The sequence below is a fragment of the Panthera tigris genome, chromosome B3 (assembly GCF_018350195.1).
Source record: "Panthera tigris isolate Pti1 chromosome B3, P.tigris_Pti1_mat1.1, whole genome shotgun sequence".
Classification (NCBI taxonomy): Eukaryota; Metazoa; Chordata; class Mammalia; order Carnivora; family Felidae; genus Panthera; species Panthera tigris.
This window is the reverse complement of record NC_056665.1, coordinates 87,664,713-87,681,055: the sequence shown is the minus strand read 5'-3', so window position 1 is coordinate 87,681,055 and position 16,343 is coordinate 87,664,713. Positions and strand designations below refer to the sequence as shown.

The 16,343-nt window shown below is 39.8% G+C and overlaps 1 protein-coding gene across 5 annotated transcripts in view; it reads left to right on the top strand.

The window, feature by feature from the left end:
* The first annotated feature begins 52 nt into the window (after positions 1-52).
* Positions 53-16,343, top strand: part of SEC23A (SEC23 homolog A, COPII coat complex component) — a 77,203-nt gene continuing 60,912 nt past the window's right edge. The window contains exons 1-3 of one of the 5 annotated variants that reach the window (XM_042989599.1): positions 53-181; positions 2,112-2,291; positions 11,189-11,305. The gene's annotated coding sequence lies outside the window, so the exon portion shown is untranslated. Of the gene's footprint in view, positions 182-2,111; positions 2,292-11,188; positions 11,306-12,827; positions 13,014-13,074; positions 13,550-16,343 lie in introns of those variants that run through there. The other 4 variants (XM_042989602.1, XM_042989598.1, XM_042989601.1 and 1 more) reach the window with 4 other exon arrangements.

Here is a 16,343-nt window from a genome sequence, read left to right as displayed (position 1 = left end):
CCTTAGGCGCGGAGTTGAGGGAGGCAGGGCTTAGGGGGCGTAATTGTTCTTGAGGAAGCCTGCGGATTGTCCCAAGGTTAAGGTTTCGGTAGTGTAACGAAGACTGTGAATTTCGTTTCTTGCAAGGACGGTTCTGAAGTATTTCTTCGTGTTTCCCTTTGTTTTCTCTTATAAGGCAAGGGTAAAGACTGAGGATTATTAACCTTTATGCATCTGCAGTAATGAGGGATTCTTGAACGTTTTTTGAATTAACGAGCATGTTACTGCTATTACCATTTATTGAGCTCCAGATTCTTTTTTGTTTTAATTTTTTAAAACGTTTATTTATTTTGAGAGAGAGAGAGAGAGAGAGAGAGAAAGAGAGAGAGAGAAAGAGAGAGGGAGACACAGAATCCGAAGCAGGCTCCAGGCTCTGAGCTGTCAGCACAGAGCTAGATACCCGGCTGGATCTCAGGAACCCCAGGATCGTGACCTGAAGTCCGATGCTCAACCGGCTGAGCCAACCAGGCGCCCCCAGATTCTTTTTTTTTAATTGTCTTCAAGAAACTTTTTTCTTTCTTTCTTTCTTTCTTTCTTTCTTTCTTTCCTTCTTTCTCAGCTCTAGATTCTTAAACTCCTGGTAGTCACGTCAACTATATTTACTCATGTAATTTTTACAGCAATCTTTTGAAGTAAGTGATATTATCCAGGTTTTGTAGGGGAGGAAATCAATGTAAAGAGGAATTAAATACTACAACTGTGACTTTCTCCCAAAGAGAAAGAGCCATTTCCAACCCAGATTTATCTGATACCAAATGAATGAAAAATTAATTTTCCAGAGAAATTTCTTGTGCTTGGTTACTTGAAAGATCACTTTATATTTGTCTGAAATGAATGTTAGTCCTTGAGTAGCCATCACTTTCTTTTTTTTTCTAGAAAGATCCCTTTGCTTAAATAAAAATAGTGAAAGGATAAAGCTAATGCCAATACTCAAAAGTTACCATGATTAATCTTAGAGCCAATCTTGTGAGGTAGGTACTGTTATATCTCCATTTTATAGGTGAGGAAACAAGTCAGAAATGGATTAAGTAACTTGTGCTGGGTAACAAATTCCAAGAAACAATGAAAGTATTATATTTCATTCTTTCTAAACAAGCTCTGAGTGAATACAATTGACTTTTATTTTCTAAGATTTATGTTTATTTTTAAGGTTTTTTTTTAAAAAGACTGCTGTTAGCTTGCAAGCAATTGATTTCTTCTTTTTTTTAATGTTTATTTATTTATGTTGAGAGAAAGAGTGCTTGCACGTGCATGGGAGGGGGAGAGAGAGAGAGAGAAAATCCCAAGCAGATTCTGTGCTGTCAGTTCAGAGCCTGACGCAGGGGCTCGATCTCACAAACCATGAGATTGTGACCTGAGCCAAAATCAAGAGTCGGACACTCGACTAATGGAGCCACCCAGGTGCTCAAGGCAACTGGTTTTAAAACCAGAACGCAGCTTTTTCATTTGAAGATAAAGTCAAGACACTCCTTAGGTTAAGTGCTGAAGAATTTGTACTTCTGAACAGTAACTAAATAATTGGGAGACTTGGAAACACATTGCTTGGCTGAAGTCAAACTAGAATGTTATTTGGTTAAAAATGTTACTGATTTTAGGGGCGCCTGGATGGCTCAGTCGGTTGGGTGTCTGACTTAGGCTCAGGTCATGATCTCACAGTTTGTGAGTTCGAGCCCCACGTCCAGCTCTGTACTGACAGTTCAGAGCCTGGAGGCTGCTTTGGATTCTGTGTCTCCTCCTGTCTCTGCCCCTCCCATGCTCATGCTCTGTCTCTCTCTCTGTCTCTCAATAATAAATAAACATTTAAAAAAAAAGTTTAAAAAAAAATGTTACTGATTTTGTAGTAACTTTGTATGGTGACAGATGGTAACTACATTTATGGTGCTTAGCATTTCAAAACAACAACAATTTTTTTTTTTTTTACTTATTTTGTAAGAGACAAACTTAGAGGAAAATATGGAGACTTCTGTCCCTAAGTGTTTTGGTAATAATCAAGAAAAAATTAGAAACAGTAAGTAATGACTTCATTTCTGGATTTTCTCACAAATTTTTTTTTTTTGAAACTAACTTGTTAGAAATTTCCACTCATTTTTTGGAGAAAAGAACAGGAGATTACCTAGAAAACTAACCACCAGTGGGACAATGCTTAACACTGGACTCACTGTATAAGTATGTGGCAGAACCACGCATGGAGGAGGAGAATAGCAGAATGGAACAAAGGTTGTCCTGGGAAATAATTATTTTCCAAAGAAGAGGTGGGTGAGTAATTAAGTACGTGAATGAATTGAAATAGTTCTAAATTTTTGTTTTATTTTTGAATTATTTATTTATTTATTTTGAGAGAGAGAGAGAGAGAGAGAGAGAGAGAGAGAGAGAAGGAGATAGTGAGCAGGGCATGGGCAGAGAGAGAGGGAGAGAGAATCCCAAGCAGGCTCCACACTGTCAGCACGAAGCCTGATGCAGGGCTCGACCTCACAAATCGTGAGATTATGACCTGAGCGGAAATCAAAAGTCAGACGTTTAACCGACTGAGCCCCCCAGGGGCCCGTAAAAATTTAAATACATAGGAATGAGTTCATTCAGGAAAGAGGAAAGTAAATTAAAAATTTATAAGAGTTGCTGGGCCTAATAATTAAACTGACATTAGAGTGATTAACAGGAGAAAAGCATTCACATTTTGTTCAGTATTTCTTACATGTACGTGGGGTGCTTCACAAGAAAAATCAAGACCTAAACGAGTCAGGACTGAAAGCTTATATAGTAGGTTGCACAAAGAGCAGTACATTTTGAAAAATGTAACAAGACAAAGGGGTCTGGGCTGGCACAGTTAATTGCGGGAAAGTAGGAAGATGAGTTTAGTTTAACAAGGTTTGTTTGTACACGTTTATCTCCGGTTCAAGTCCCCCTGTCTCTGGTGATAGTCCTGCTGGTATAGGAAGGTTACCTTTCACATGAGAGTTTTATTTCCTGCTTTCAGGAAGAAAAAGGAAAAGGAAGGTCAGAAGGTCCTTCTTGCATATGCTTTTTTAAAAAGTGCCTTTAAGTGCCAAAGTGGCATATTTGGGGGTGGCATGCTCTGAACCCCTATTCTACTTAGAAGAGGGACATCCTATGAAATTGGTTTGGGGTGCATATTTGGCTTTCTTTGGTTGGTTGATCCTAAATTCGAATCAGGGGAAAATATTAGAAAAGCTGTCAACTTTTAATCAAGTTCTGGGACAATTATTATGAGGTTTTTGTTTGGCTTCCTGGATTGTTGCTAGAGATAGCCATATGACATCCTACAAGTCTGACTTCTAGGCTGCTTTCCCTGGCGGGTTACCGTAGAATAATAATAGGTTGGTTTCCTGGGATGCTTGCTGCAGATTGTAGGTCAGAGTCCTCTATTTTTATATATATGTGGTCTGGCCGTTGTCCATTTGTATATTCAATCTCAGCAGGTAGAGGAGTTTTTTCAATACCTTATTACTAGAAGAAGTAGGTCATGTTGGAAAAATTGGAAGGAGGTCAGTATGGCTGATGCATAGAAAGTAGGGAGTGAATGGACCTGGACAGGGTTGTGAGAAATGTAGCTGTTTATAGTTATGCACGGGGCACCTTCTTGCTGTGTGCTGGGGGCTATCAATGCCCTCCAACCAAAGACTACCGGAACACTCCTGTAGTCACATGATTATGTGACTAGGGTATGTCTCAGTAAAAGGATGCTAATACTAACTTATTTATCATAGGATTGGGGCCTTGGTGATTTGGGGATGGTGGAGGAATTGAGGATAGTTTTGAGTCTGACTGCTGCTTAAAAACCTACGGGTGAATTTTCGCGTCTGACCGTAAGCATTTAAAAAGGCTTTACCTGGTAGGCTTCACAGGGCAAAACTGCCCTCCTGCACCAGCTTGGTGCACAGCCAGTGCACTGCAGTCTCTGAAGGGAGTTGCAGTCAAAGACTCAGCCCCACCTGGCTGGCCTTGCTGTTGTGCATAGTTGAATTCCTAGCCAGGTGTTCCCATTTGGAGGTCTCCTTATCAGGAAACTTACCCACTCTGTCACTATGCAGTACGTTTCCATTCCTGTCACCCTCTCCCCTTCCCCCCTCCCCAGACAATGGCCCTGGTTCCATAAATCTGCAGAAAGCTTTTGTTGGGGACTCCCTCAATAGTGAGATAACCTCCAGGTTTGCACTGATCCACCTGACCCTCAACCAGTGGGAGAGTTGGTTCCAGGGGGTAATGGGACAGACTCTTTCGCTTATACAGTCATAGTAAGTAATTAGAGGCTTCACTGTTATTTCCATTTTGGCTCATTTTTGTTTTAATTGCCTACTCTGACATCTGGCAGCTCAATTCTCTCTCCAGCTCATCTGAGCACTTGACAAATTCTGTGATTAGGTATCTTAATAATTTCTTATATAGAAGGCAGAATGAAAAAGGGAAGCTAATGCTATAATTGGTAAAGAAATAGCAGTCACTCAAAATAGCCAGTTAGGGAGGTATTTGGTCGTTTTGTGGTTTGGACAATCTTCCTGATTTGTCTGAGTTCAGACACGTTTACAGAGTTGTCTTGTTTTTGTCTTGATCCTTCAGGGACACTAAGTGACCTTGTCTGATGCTGGTGTGCTGTGAATTGTTTTATATTTAACAGGAGAACAATATGGTCTTGCTGTGGGTGCCAGGACAGCTCCTAAAAACACCTAGGCCCAGTTGATAAAGCCAGGCCAGTTTCAGGCTCTTAGAAGCTGCTTTTCTGGGCGCCTGGGTGGCTCAGTCGGTTAAGCATCAGACTTTGGCTCAGGTCATGATCTCTTAGTTTGTGGGTTCAAGCCCTGCATTGGGCACGGTGCTGACAACTCAGAGCCTGGAGTCTGCTTCAGATTCTGTGTCTCCCGCTCTCTCTGCCTCTCCTCCACTCATGGTCTGTCTCTGTCTCTCTCAAAAATACATAAACATTTTTTAAAAATTAAAAAAAAAAAGTTCCTTTTCTTTCTCTGGACTAAATGTTCTCTATAGATTATCTCATTTAATCCTTACAATATGTTGTTATCCTAAGTGGCAGGTTACTGTATTTATCTTCGCTTTCAGATGAAGACACTATGGAAACTCTGGAAACTCAGGAAAAGTTATGTGACATGCCTAGGTCACCCAACTAGGAAGTGGATGTAGTTGAGATTCTGTTCTGCGTGGTCAGACTTAAGGAGCCATTGCTCTAAATCCCTATTTTTCACAAGATACAGCTCAATAAAAGTTAGTAGCTAAATAGAGACTTAATGACCAGAGCAGAGAGAGGCATAGAGCCGAGAGAGGCAATGAAAAGATAAATATAAGGAGTGTGTCTTAATATACATCCTCTGGACACGAACAGTCTCTTTATCTCTCTGTCTCTAGGTCTCCATCTCTCATTCTCTTTGAGAATGCTGTCCTCCACCTTTGGGGTACAGATCCACAAAGAAGACTACAAAGCTAACTTGATATCAGAAAATCAAGTCAAGGACTAGTTTAATTATAGAACCTGAAACAAAACCAAAACTTTACTCCTCTTTTAAAGTAAAAATACAGGGGTGCCTGGATGGCTTAGTCGGTTAAGTATCCAACTTTGGCTCAGGTCATGATCTCACGGTTCATGGGTTCAAGCCCCACATCAGGCTCTGTGCTGATAGCTCAGAGCCTGGAGCCTGTTTCAGATTCTGTCTCTTTCTCTCTCTCTCTCTCTCTCTGCCCCTCCCCTGCTCACGCTCTGTGTCTCTCTCTCTCTCAAAAATAAACATTAAAAAAATATTTTTAAGTAAAAATACAAACCCAGCTTCTTCCTTTTGAAGTAGAAGTTCCCTTTTTTGCTACATGAGTTTTAATAATTTTTATGTTCTTTACAAATCAAAATATAAATATTAGGTAAAAAGAAGGGGCACCTGGCTGGTTCAGTTGGTAGAGCATGTGACTCTTGATCTCAGGGCTGTGAGTTTGAGCTCTGTGTTGAGCATGGAGCCTACTTAAAAAAAATAGAATAAAATAAAACAAAACAAAAAACAAAATAAAACAAAATAAAATAAAATAGGGGCACCTGAGTGGCTTAGTGGTTGAGCATCTGACTTCGGTTCAGGTCGTGATCTCACAGTTTGTGAGTTTAAGCCCTGCATCAGGCTCTCTGCTGTCAGTGCAGAGCCTGCTTAGGATTCTCCGTCTCCCTTTCTCTCTGCCCCTCCTCTGCTCACGTTCTCTCTCTCAAAGATAAATAAGACATTAAAAATAAAATAAAATAAAATAAAATAAAATAAAATAAAATAAAATAAAAACCCTGTGTATTTAAAAAGATATCCATTATTTGTTTCTTTGTGTCACTGTAAATGGTTTAAGAGTAGATAAAAGTAATAAAGAAGATGTGATTTATATATACGATAGAATACTACTTGGCAATGGGAAAGAATGAAATCTGACCATTTGCAGCAATGTGGGTGGAACTAGAGGGTATTGTGCTAAGTGAAATAAGTCAGTCAGAGAAAGACAGATACCATATGTTTTCATTCATATGTGGATCTTGAGAAACTTAACAGAAGATCATGGGGGAAGGGAAGGGAGAAAAAAAGTTACAGAGAGGGAGGGAGGCAAACCACAAGAGACTCTTGAATACAGAGAACAAACTGAGGGTTGATGCCAGGTGGGGGAGAGGGGAAAGTGGGTGATGGACATTGAGGAGGGGACTTGTTGGAATGAGCACTGGGTGTTGTATAGAAACCAATTTGACAATAAATTATATCAAAAAAAAAAAAAAGAGTAGAGCGTGCCTGGGTGGCTCAGTTAGTTGAGCGTCTGACTTCGGCTCGGGACATGATCTCAGTTTGTGGGTTCGAGCCCCACATCAGGCTTTGTGCTGACTGCTTGCTCAGAGCCTGGAGCCTCCTTCAGATTCTGTGTCTCCTTCTCTCTCTGCCCCTCCCCCACTCACGCTTTGTCTCACTCTGTTTCTGAAAAATAAATAAATGTAAAAAAAAAAAAAGAGTAGATGAAAGTATTTCCTTTGTTTCGCTTGATTAAATAAAACTCTTAGTAATCATTCTGGAGTTGGTCAAAGTGGCAAAATGAAGTGATGTTGGAGTATAATGCTGGTAGGTCATTCTGTGGAAGAGAAGCACTTGCTGTTTGAACAAGAGCTGGAAAGTTTAAAGGCAAGTCTTGTCAGCCTTTCAAGGTGAAAAGACAGCCATAAAATGAAAACAGTGTTGTAGGTTTTAAATGAGCCTCAGCAAATTGACCTTGACCTTGGATGTGCAATTTAACCTCTCTTATCTTTACATTCATTGTCATGTACAGGGATTAGACCAAATGATCATTAAGGTCTGTTTGAATTTAGAATTCCGTAACTCTCCTGTGTAATTTATTAATTAGCCTTATTTAGTATTACTATATCTAATGTGATTGTAGTAATTGTGTGTGCATACTAGAGCACCAGACCCATAATATCCTATATATGGACTGGACACCCTATTGATGCTGAAAATTCAAAGTTAGAACAATCTGATTATTGTTTTTCTAGTGAGTACTACAAAAAGAGTTGGCCAGTGCCATGTAATGTCACCATCTGAACAAATGGAAGAGAATCCATGTTAAAAAAAACGCAAAGTGCTTCATTTGTACTAGGAAATGGATTAAACCAAAAAGAAAAGTACAGGTGAAAGCGCCATCTGGTGGTAACCATGTAAAATTCCAAGAAATTTACGATATACTTCACTTGACTATCTTTGAAGTTCTGGCTAGAATCTTCAGTTTAGAAACATCTGTGGGGTCAGAAGTAGGAAGGAAAATACTGGTTGTTACACATTAACTAGTATTTAAGGTAATTAATGACTGAAAACAAAGTCATAGGGTGTTTAGAATACTTGATCCCAGATAGTCCCTGGAAAAAAAGTTCCAAGATCAAATATCTTTGGGAAATGTATTTAAATCCTTCTCTTAAAGGTTCACAATAAATGTTAGCATATTAAAATCCCTGACAAGTCAAAAGACCAAGTTTTTCATAATTTAACTGGTGTTTCCCAACTTTATTTGACTATAGAACCTCTCTCTCTATTTATTTTTATTTTTATTTTTTAATTTTAGAGAAAGATAAAGAGCACACATGTGGGAGCATTTGGGGGTGAGGGAGGGGGAGGGGGCAAAGAGAGAGAGAGAGAGAGAGAGAGAGAGAGAATCCCATGCAGGCTCCATGCTCATCTCAGAGCCACATGTGGGTCTTGATCCCAAGACCCTGGTATCATGACCTAAGCTGAAATTGAGAGTCAGATACTCAATTGACTGAGCCACCCAGCCACCCCTCCCTGTCTCTTTGTAATATTCTCTGGCATTTTGAAAAATGCCAGTTTGAAGAAGTAATGATCTTAGAGTATTGGCTTTTAACAAAGACTTTTGTTTATTGCAGTATTATTTGCAATGACCTAAATGTCCATTGATAGATAAATGAATAAAGAAGTGTATATATAAGTGTGTGTGTGTGTGGGTGTGTGTGTGTGTGTGTATGACTCAGCCATAAAAAAGAATAAAATATTTCCATTTGCAACAAAATAGATGGATCTAGAGACTACATAATGGTAAGTGAAATAAGCCAGAGAAAGACAAATACCATATGATTTCACTCATTTCATTCATATTTCATTTATATGATTTCACTCATATTTCACTCATATGATTTTGAGAAACAAAACAAATGAACAAAGAAGAAAAGAAACAAACCAAAAGACAGACTCTTAACTATACAGAATAAATTTATGGTTAACAGAGGGGTGGTAGGTGGGGGGATGGGTAATATAGGTGATGAGGATTGAGTACACTTATTGTGATGAGCACTGACTGATGTATAGAATTGTTGTATCATTATATTGTGCACCTGAAACTAATATGACACTGTATGTTAACTACTACTGGAATTAAAAAAAATGTTTTTAAATAATGAAAATAAAAAGGAATTTTTTGGGGGGCTTATGTCAGATTTTATATTTTCATAGTCAATCTCAAAACATTAAAGTGATGATGATAATAATTTATAATTGTTTAGGTTATCATGCTTATTCATGAATTTTTAAGGAACAATCATTTTGTGTCAGGATCTGACAAAGTGCTGTAATGAGAGCAAACAATTGCAATCAGTTGCATGTTGGTAAATGTTTAACAAATATCCTTCAGATTCACAGATTAATCTCAAATGCCTTGGTCCAGGAATGTCTATAGTTTAGTCAGAAAGCCAGAGAAGGTTGTTTTAGGAGAGTCTCCCCTTTCTCCAATTCCTAGTCTGACTCTCCTTTCTAAGGAGCTCAAGAAATTTTCCTCTCTCTCTCTTTTTCTCTCTCTTCTTCCTCAACCCAAAACCTCTTAACTTTCAGTATACCAAGAAAAATAGTCTTCACCATTTACAAGCTGGGTCTAATTGACTCTTTTTAATTTTTATATCTTTATATCATTCCATGAATTTATACAAATTAGAGTAAAGGGATATTCAGTAAAGCTGTTATAAAAAGAGTAAAGGGATAATGGAAAACAACTTTATTGAAAATTTAAATACGTATCTAAGCATAGCAAATACCAATTTTCGTTCCATATTTTCCTTTTTTTAAGTTTTTTAAATGTTTATTTTTTAATTTATTGTCAAACTGGTTTCCATACAACATCCAGTGCTCATCCCAACAAGTGTCCTCCTCAATGCCCATCACCCACTTCATATTTTCCTGGTTTTGAAGACATATCCAAAATGGGCAATGTCCTCTGAATGCAACTACCAGCTTATTGCCTGTGATACATGAATCTGGAACATACCTATCTTGTAAACAGTGATTGCAGATTTCAGATGCATCACTACTACGTCCTAGCTAATTGTTACTTCTGGTTCTTCATGCATTTGTATCATCAAAACACAGGACTTGAAGAATTTTTTGAGACCTCTAAAGGCTCATAATTTTGTTGAAGAAAGGACAGCCATCTTTGCTCCCTAATTGTAAGACTTTTGTATTTTTGGCTTTATAAGTAATCAACCTAAAGAATTTTTAATTTCTAGGTTATCTATTTCCTTAGATATCATCTTGTATATACATAGCTGCCATTAGCATTTGTCTACTTAAGAATCATATTAAGTAAATTTATCCACATAAACATCATAAAAGATGAAAGAAATACTGTAATATGTGTTCTTAGCAAAATGAGATGGTCCAGATTTTTGTTGCAAAATATTGTGTAATCAAGTTATCCTTTTGAATGAATAACTGGATGAAAATAACATTTTTTTGACCTTAGAAATGTTAACACGATGATCCTTGAGTTTGAGAAATTCATCTAGGAGATGGTAATCCAAAGATTAACAGTCTAAGATTTCACAGTCATTATCAGGATCTAGATTGCTATTCTCTGTCTCTTGGCATTCATCTTCCAAATTCTGAATTCTCAACTATATTTATTGAAAACTAAAAACATGTACAAAGGTCTTGAAAAATGCTGCAGTACTTTAGGCATTGCAAAGAGAAAATGCAAGAATGATAGCTTACTCCACTATTGTATTGTCTTGGGTAATTCTATCATTTTTCTGGTTGTCTTATTATTTTAGTCTTTTTAAAAGAAGAGTTGGAATAATTGATGAGTAAATCATTTCATGATGAATTAGCAGAATGTTTCAAGATATAGGAAAAATAAGATCACTAAGATCCCATAATGTATCCTAGATTTACAAGAGTCCAATGGACTCATAAAGCAATTGCAAGTTTTATTCTTTTTTTTTTTTTTAAAAAAAGCGTCTGACTCTTGCTTTTGGCTCAGGTAATGATCTCATGGTTCGTGGGTTTGAGCCCCATGTTGGGCTCTGTGCTGACAGCATGGAGCCTACTTGGGATTGATACTCTATCTCCCTCTCTCTCTGCCTCTCCCCCTTCACTCCCCTCTCAAATAAATAAATTAAAAAAATTATTTTCTGTGTTCTTTGGAAGATCTCTAAGAAAGATTAAAAAGTCATTAAGTATGGATTCTTACATATAGAACTCAAAAAAAAGAAAATTCCAGAAAACTAAAGTTGGGTCCAGTAGATCTTGATGCTGTATCTGATGGTTAAATGCAAACCAGTTCATCTTAAAGTACATAAAGACAGATCTAAATGAATTCATTACCCATCCTAACATCTGTTTCATTGTAACAGGGAACAGAGGCTTTTGTTCAGCCAAGAACAAGGGAATTATGACTTTTCAGTCTTCATTGAGCTGCATGGTGGCAAGACACATTTCTGGGGACAATGAAATGAATGAAATTACCGAAGGTACTATATTTTGGTTTATTCCTCACTGAATTCCAAGATCCCCATGGATCCTCTCTTCTATGTCTATTGGTTCTTGGATCGTGTTTCTTTTTGTGAATGTCCTTATTCCACTTTTATACCATAGTCCACAGCTGTTTACTTGCTGTGCTTTCAGTCAAGAATCCTCATTGAGGTAGCATCCTGAGCTCACCTTATTTGCAGGCCTATGCTAAATTTTGTGTTTTTTTTTTTAATTTTTTAGTGTTTATTTTTGACAGAGAGAGAGAGAGAGAGAGAGAGAGAGAGAGAGAGAGACAGAGCACGAGTGGGGGAGGGGCAGAGACAGAGGGAGACACAGAATCCAAAGCGGGCTCCAGGCTCTGAGCGGTCAGCACAGAGCCCTACGCAGGGCTCCAACTCACAGACCAGGAGAGCATGACCTGAGCTGAACTCGGACACTCAACAGACTGAGCCACCCAGGCACCCCTAAATTTTGATTCCCATTTCCTCCTCAGAATTTTATTCAAATTTGACAGACAAAGTCATCCTCTTCTACCTTACAAAACAACCTTAGCATATACTTTATAGGCCGAAAATACATGTTTGGTGCACATCTTATTTCTCAACTATAATGAAGAACAAGGATTTGATCTTTTTTCCAACTCCTTAAAATGCTTCGAGGGCTAAGCCTGGCAAGGTTTTAGATGTAGTCATGTCTGGAATTAATTCCATGAGCAACCTCACTTAGGGATGAGGTGCTTGAGATCGCCAAGCTGTAATGTCTTTCCAACCCGTTTCTGTCTCTCCCATTTTGCTCAGCTCTTCCTTTGGGAAAGAGAAGCAGAAAACGCATTAAGATGAATCAGAGATTCAGAGATTGCAGTAGTGGGGAGGAGAGGTGGCCGATGTAGTATAGGAGGCAAGAGGTAGACTGTCTAGGAATACAAAAATCCAATGTACAGGCCACGGATTTTGGCCTGTTTTGCCTACATCAATATCACTAGCATTGCTACTGTACCTGGCACATTGTAGATGTTCAGTAAATATTTGTTGCACTAAGTGAACAAACGAACTTCTCACTTTGTATTTTTTTGGGGAGATGCGGTTTTGTAGTCCTAGGAATCAACCAGGGCCCTACAGGTGAGGATGTCCTCCTACTGGACGTTGAGTGGCCACAGAAGGTGCCACTCTGGCCTGCGGCCCTCAGGGAGTGGGGCCGGACGCGGTTCCTGGGAAAGGATTAAGGCGCTCCAGTTCCGCTGGGGTCCCTAGCCCTCTGGAGTTTCCCAGTCTGGTTTGTCTTGGTTGTCCCCGCCCCTCAGGCTCCGTAGCCTCCCTTCCCTCCAGCCTCTTCTCCTTCCCCACCCTTCACTCGGCTCCGCCCGGGTCCCGCACTCTCACCATTAGTTCCCTCCCCTGGTAGCCCCGCCCCGGCTCCGTCCCCGCCCCTTCCACCTCCCTCCTCTCCCCTCGCGCCCTATACCCGCTCGGTTCTGCCCGGTCCCGCACTCTCCCTTTAAGTTCCCCGGCGCGGCCGCCCCGCCCCGCCAGCCCTTGACGTGGCAGAGGCGGCACCAGCCATGTTGGCCCAGTCGTGTTCTGCGCGGAGGCCGGGGGCGGGGCGGCGCCGGCCCTGATCGAGTGCCACGGCTGCTCCAGCTCGTCGGAAAGGACCGATTTTGCTGGGCGGAGGTTGCAACCGGCGCGGATCTTGTCTGGGAGCACGGTGGTAGGGACTGACTTCTGGGCCGCCTCCTCCCGGCTCCCTGGAGGGGACGCGGGCTCTCAGCGGAAAGCGGGGGAGGGGCAGCTGTGCGGCTGTGGGCCGGCGGGCGGGTGGGCCGGGGTCTCCGGGATGGTGCCCGCTCTGCCTTCATGATACTCGGGAACAGGTTGGACGCGCCTGCTGTGGCGAGCGGGCTCTGGGGGGCAGCCTTGAATCTTGACCCCTTCGCCCTCTCACCAACCGCTCTGCTTCGTTTTTCCGGGGCCTGGGGGCCCGGTCCCCTCACTAAGCTCCCTTGGATAAGGTGCGAAAGATAGAAGTCGGGTGAAAAAAGGTAGTTCAGCATCTCGCCCAGCGCCCACTCCCGCCTCCCGGGCGATCTGCCTTCCTTACTCCAGCCTATCACCGTTTCTGGACCCTTGGGCTTCTTGGTTCTTACCTTGCTGGATCTGAAGTGCCCTAGACTTTGAACCCAGGTGACTTCGTCACCGGTAGTTCGGCCTTGGGAGTCAAAGGGGATAAGGAGAATTAATTGCCAGGTAAAGCTAACGCCTTAGGCCTCAATTACAAGTGGAGTTCAGTTTTCAGGTCCGATCAGTCTTTTCTGTTGTGCTAGTGTTTTCTTCCCGTTTTGGTGGGAAGGGAAAAGCATGGTCAATCTACATGTAACCTCTGGGGTATGTTGAATTCACGTGAATTTCTTCGACCTCCACCCTGCAAAGCCATGTATACCTAGCCAAATTAACTTGGTTAAAAAAAGTTTTAGATTTAAATATAAATGTTAAGTCTCCCTTCTCTCTCCTTTTCAGTAGCCTAATTAACATCGTTTTGGGAGTCTGACCATTTTTATTTGACTCATACAATTTTAGAGTTAGAAGGGGCCTTGTAGTTTCTAGCCTAAGCCCCTTATCTTTTTCATGAGAAATTGAGGATCATAGAGGTTAAGCTTTTGTCCAAGATCAACAGCTATGGAAAGCAATTGAAAACACTTTATTGAGGTTTTTACAATTGAAAAGTAGAGAGGCACACTTAATTGTTAAATACATCTGATTGGAAGAAACTCAAATTTTACTTGCAATTGAGGATATTTTTCATTTAGAGTCTGTAAAAGTGCTCTAATATTGAAAATTTCCCATTATTTATTGAATAAGTGAAGCTTTTAAAAATACTGTGGGCATGTATTTGATATGCTAGGTTAAAGAAACATTAAGTGTTTTGCTTCTTTGCTTTTAGTTATACCAGGAGAAATTAATTAACCAAAGTAACTCCCACTCACAATAAGTTGTGCTGGGAAATGACACATTTCTTTAGAATGGTCTTTTGTATTTGTACCACTTAAAAAAATATGACTACTATATTAAATCTCCATCCTAATATAGTGTCTGAATCATTTTTATTTGGCTTTAACATAATTTTAAGGGAGAGAATGCTGATCAAATAATGATATTTTATAAAAAGCTAGTTTGTAAAAAGAATTTATTTCAGATATGCCATTGTTGGATATGGGGCCCAGCCTGGCAGGTGTTCTATTAGAAAGCTATCTAGAAATTAACACTAGAAAAAACACTACCTAGAAAATCTAGAATTAGTGATTTTGAAATGGCACAATACCTACTGTGGAAAGGTGAGGGAAGTCAAGGAGGTGTTGTGCATGGCCATGTAATTGGACCAGTTCAGAAGAAACAGGTGGGACTTTTTAAAAAATAATACTGGAAAGTGAGAATGTACAACATAAAACAGATGTTATATAGTGAGCATATATGATCTTAGAGCAGAGAGATTGAAAGGAAAAAGTGAGGAAAAGGAAGTTAATTGTGCACAAAATATCACACAGGTGGTATTTAGTGTGTCATAATAAAAAGTCAAGATGTGGAGTTACAATCTGGTTATTGTGTGTAAATGTCTTTATGCTAAGTCTCATAGAGCCTTTCTCTACTGGGTTCCTTGATGGAATTAAGTAAGCCCTATTGTCCTAAGATGGTGGTCCTTAGGACCACTTTAGACTCTTAAACATTACTGAGGATCAAAACAAAAAGAAAAAAAAACAAAAAAGAAAAACCACACCCCTGCCTTAATAGAAGACAGGTGGATTTTCATATCTATTTTTGCGGTCAGTCTATTGTGATATGTTATTATACTTGAATTGTATGAAAGAAATCTGGCTTCACATAGATATGTAGTTGGAAAAAGGGGTATTTTAATAGCTTTTTCAGGTAATTCTGCATATTCTTCTTTAATACTACACTGCAGGGGCACCTAGGTGACTCAGTGGGTTAAGCGTCCGACTCTTGATCTCAGCTCAGGTCTTGATCCCAGCCCTACAAGAGGATGAGTTCGAGCCCCACGCTGGGGTTTGGAGTTCAAGCTCCACACCCAGTGCAGAGCCACTTTAAAAAAAAAAAAAAGATACTGCACTACAACTTGATGGTTTTAATTCATAAATCAAGGGTTAATAGCAGTGTGAAATTTGAAATCTTAGAAATGAACTTTTTGCACTCTATTGCATTAAAATTCATTGGTCTGTTCTGCACTTTGAATGGGTCTTTACTCATGCATGGATCTTTACCTTCGCATGATTTTGTAACATCATGAATTGATCATTTGGGAGATTTTGCTTCACTGAGTAAGGTATATTTTCTAAATGTGGACATGGTTCATTATATAATAGAAAAATCACAATAATAACATTACTGATCTCAGAAAAATCTTTACATATTAGCAAGCTGTGAAGCTCATGGTAGTGGACCCAAGGTTTTCAAAAATTTTGATATTTGCTTGAAAACTCAAATTTTTTCGTTGTTAATAAATACTGTCAATTATTTTCCAGGTTACAGGCTCACTTCAACATTATTGAGAAAATGTATGCCACATAGCTAACTACTAGTTATGTACCAGTTTTGGAGAATTGAGAAAGTAGTCAAAACATTTTTTTGTGTTTTTGTGGTTCAGATAAAAAACTCTGATTGGTCTGGTATTTTAATGCTTTTTGGTGATGCATTTTAGATGACATAGATTATACATTGCAATTAGGTAATAAACAGAAAACTTCATTTGCTTAACATTCTGTAGAAATTATGGGAAGGTTTGCATAGTCCCGGAATTTATATTCACATCTGTAACACAGAAGCTATTGCTAATCTGCAGACTATGAAGCAGGCTCCAGGCTCTGAGCTGTCAGCACAGAGCTCGGCACGGGGCTCGAACTCCCGGAACCATGAGATCATGACCTATGCCCAAGTTGGATGTTTAAATGACTGAGCCACTCAGATGCCCCTGTTTCTCCTTTAAAACTGAGGTTGGAGGTGGGGGGGGGGGTGCGCTTGGGTGGTGGAG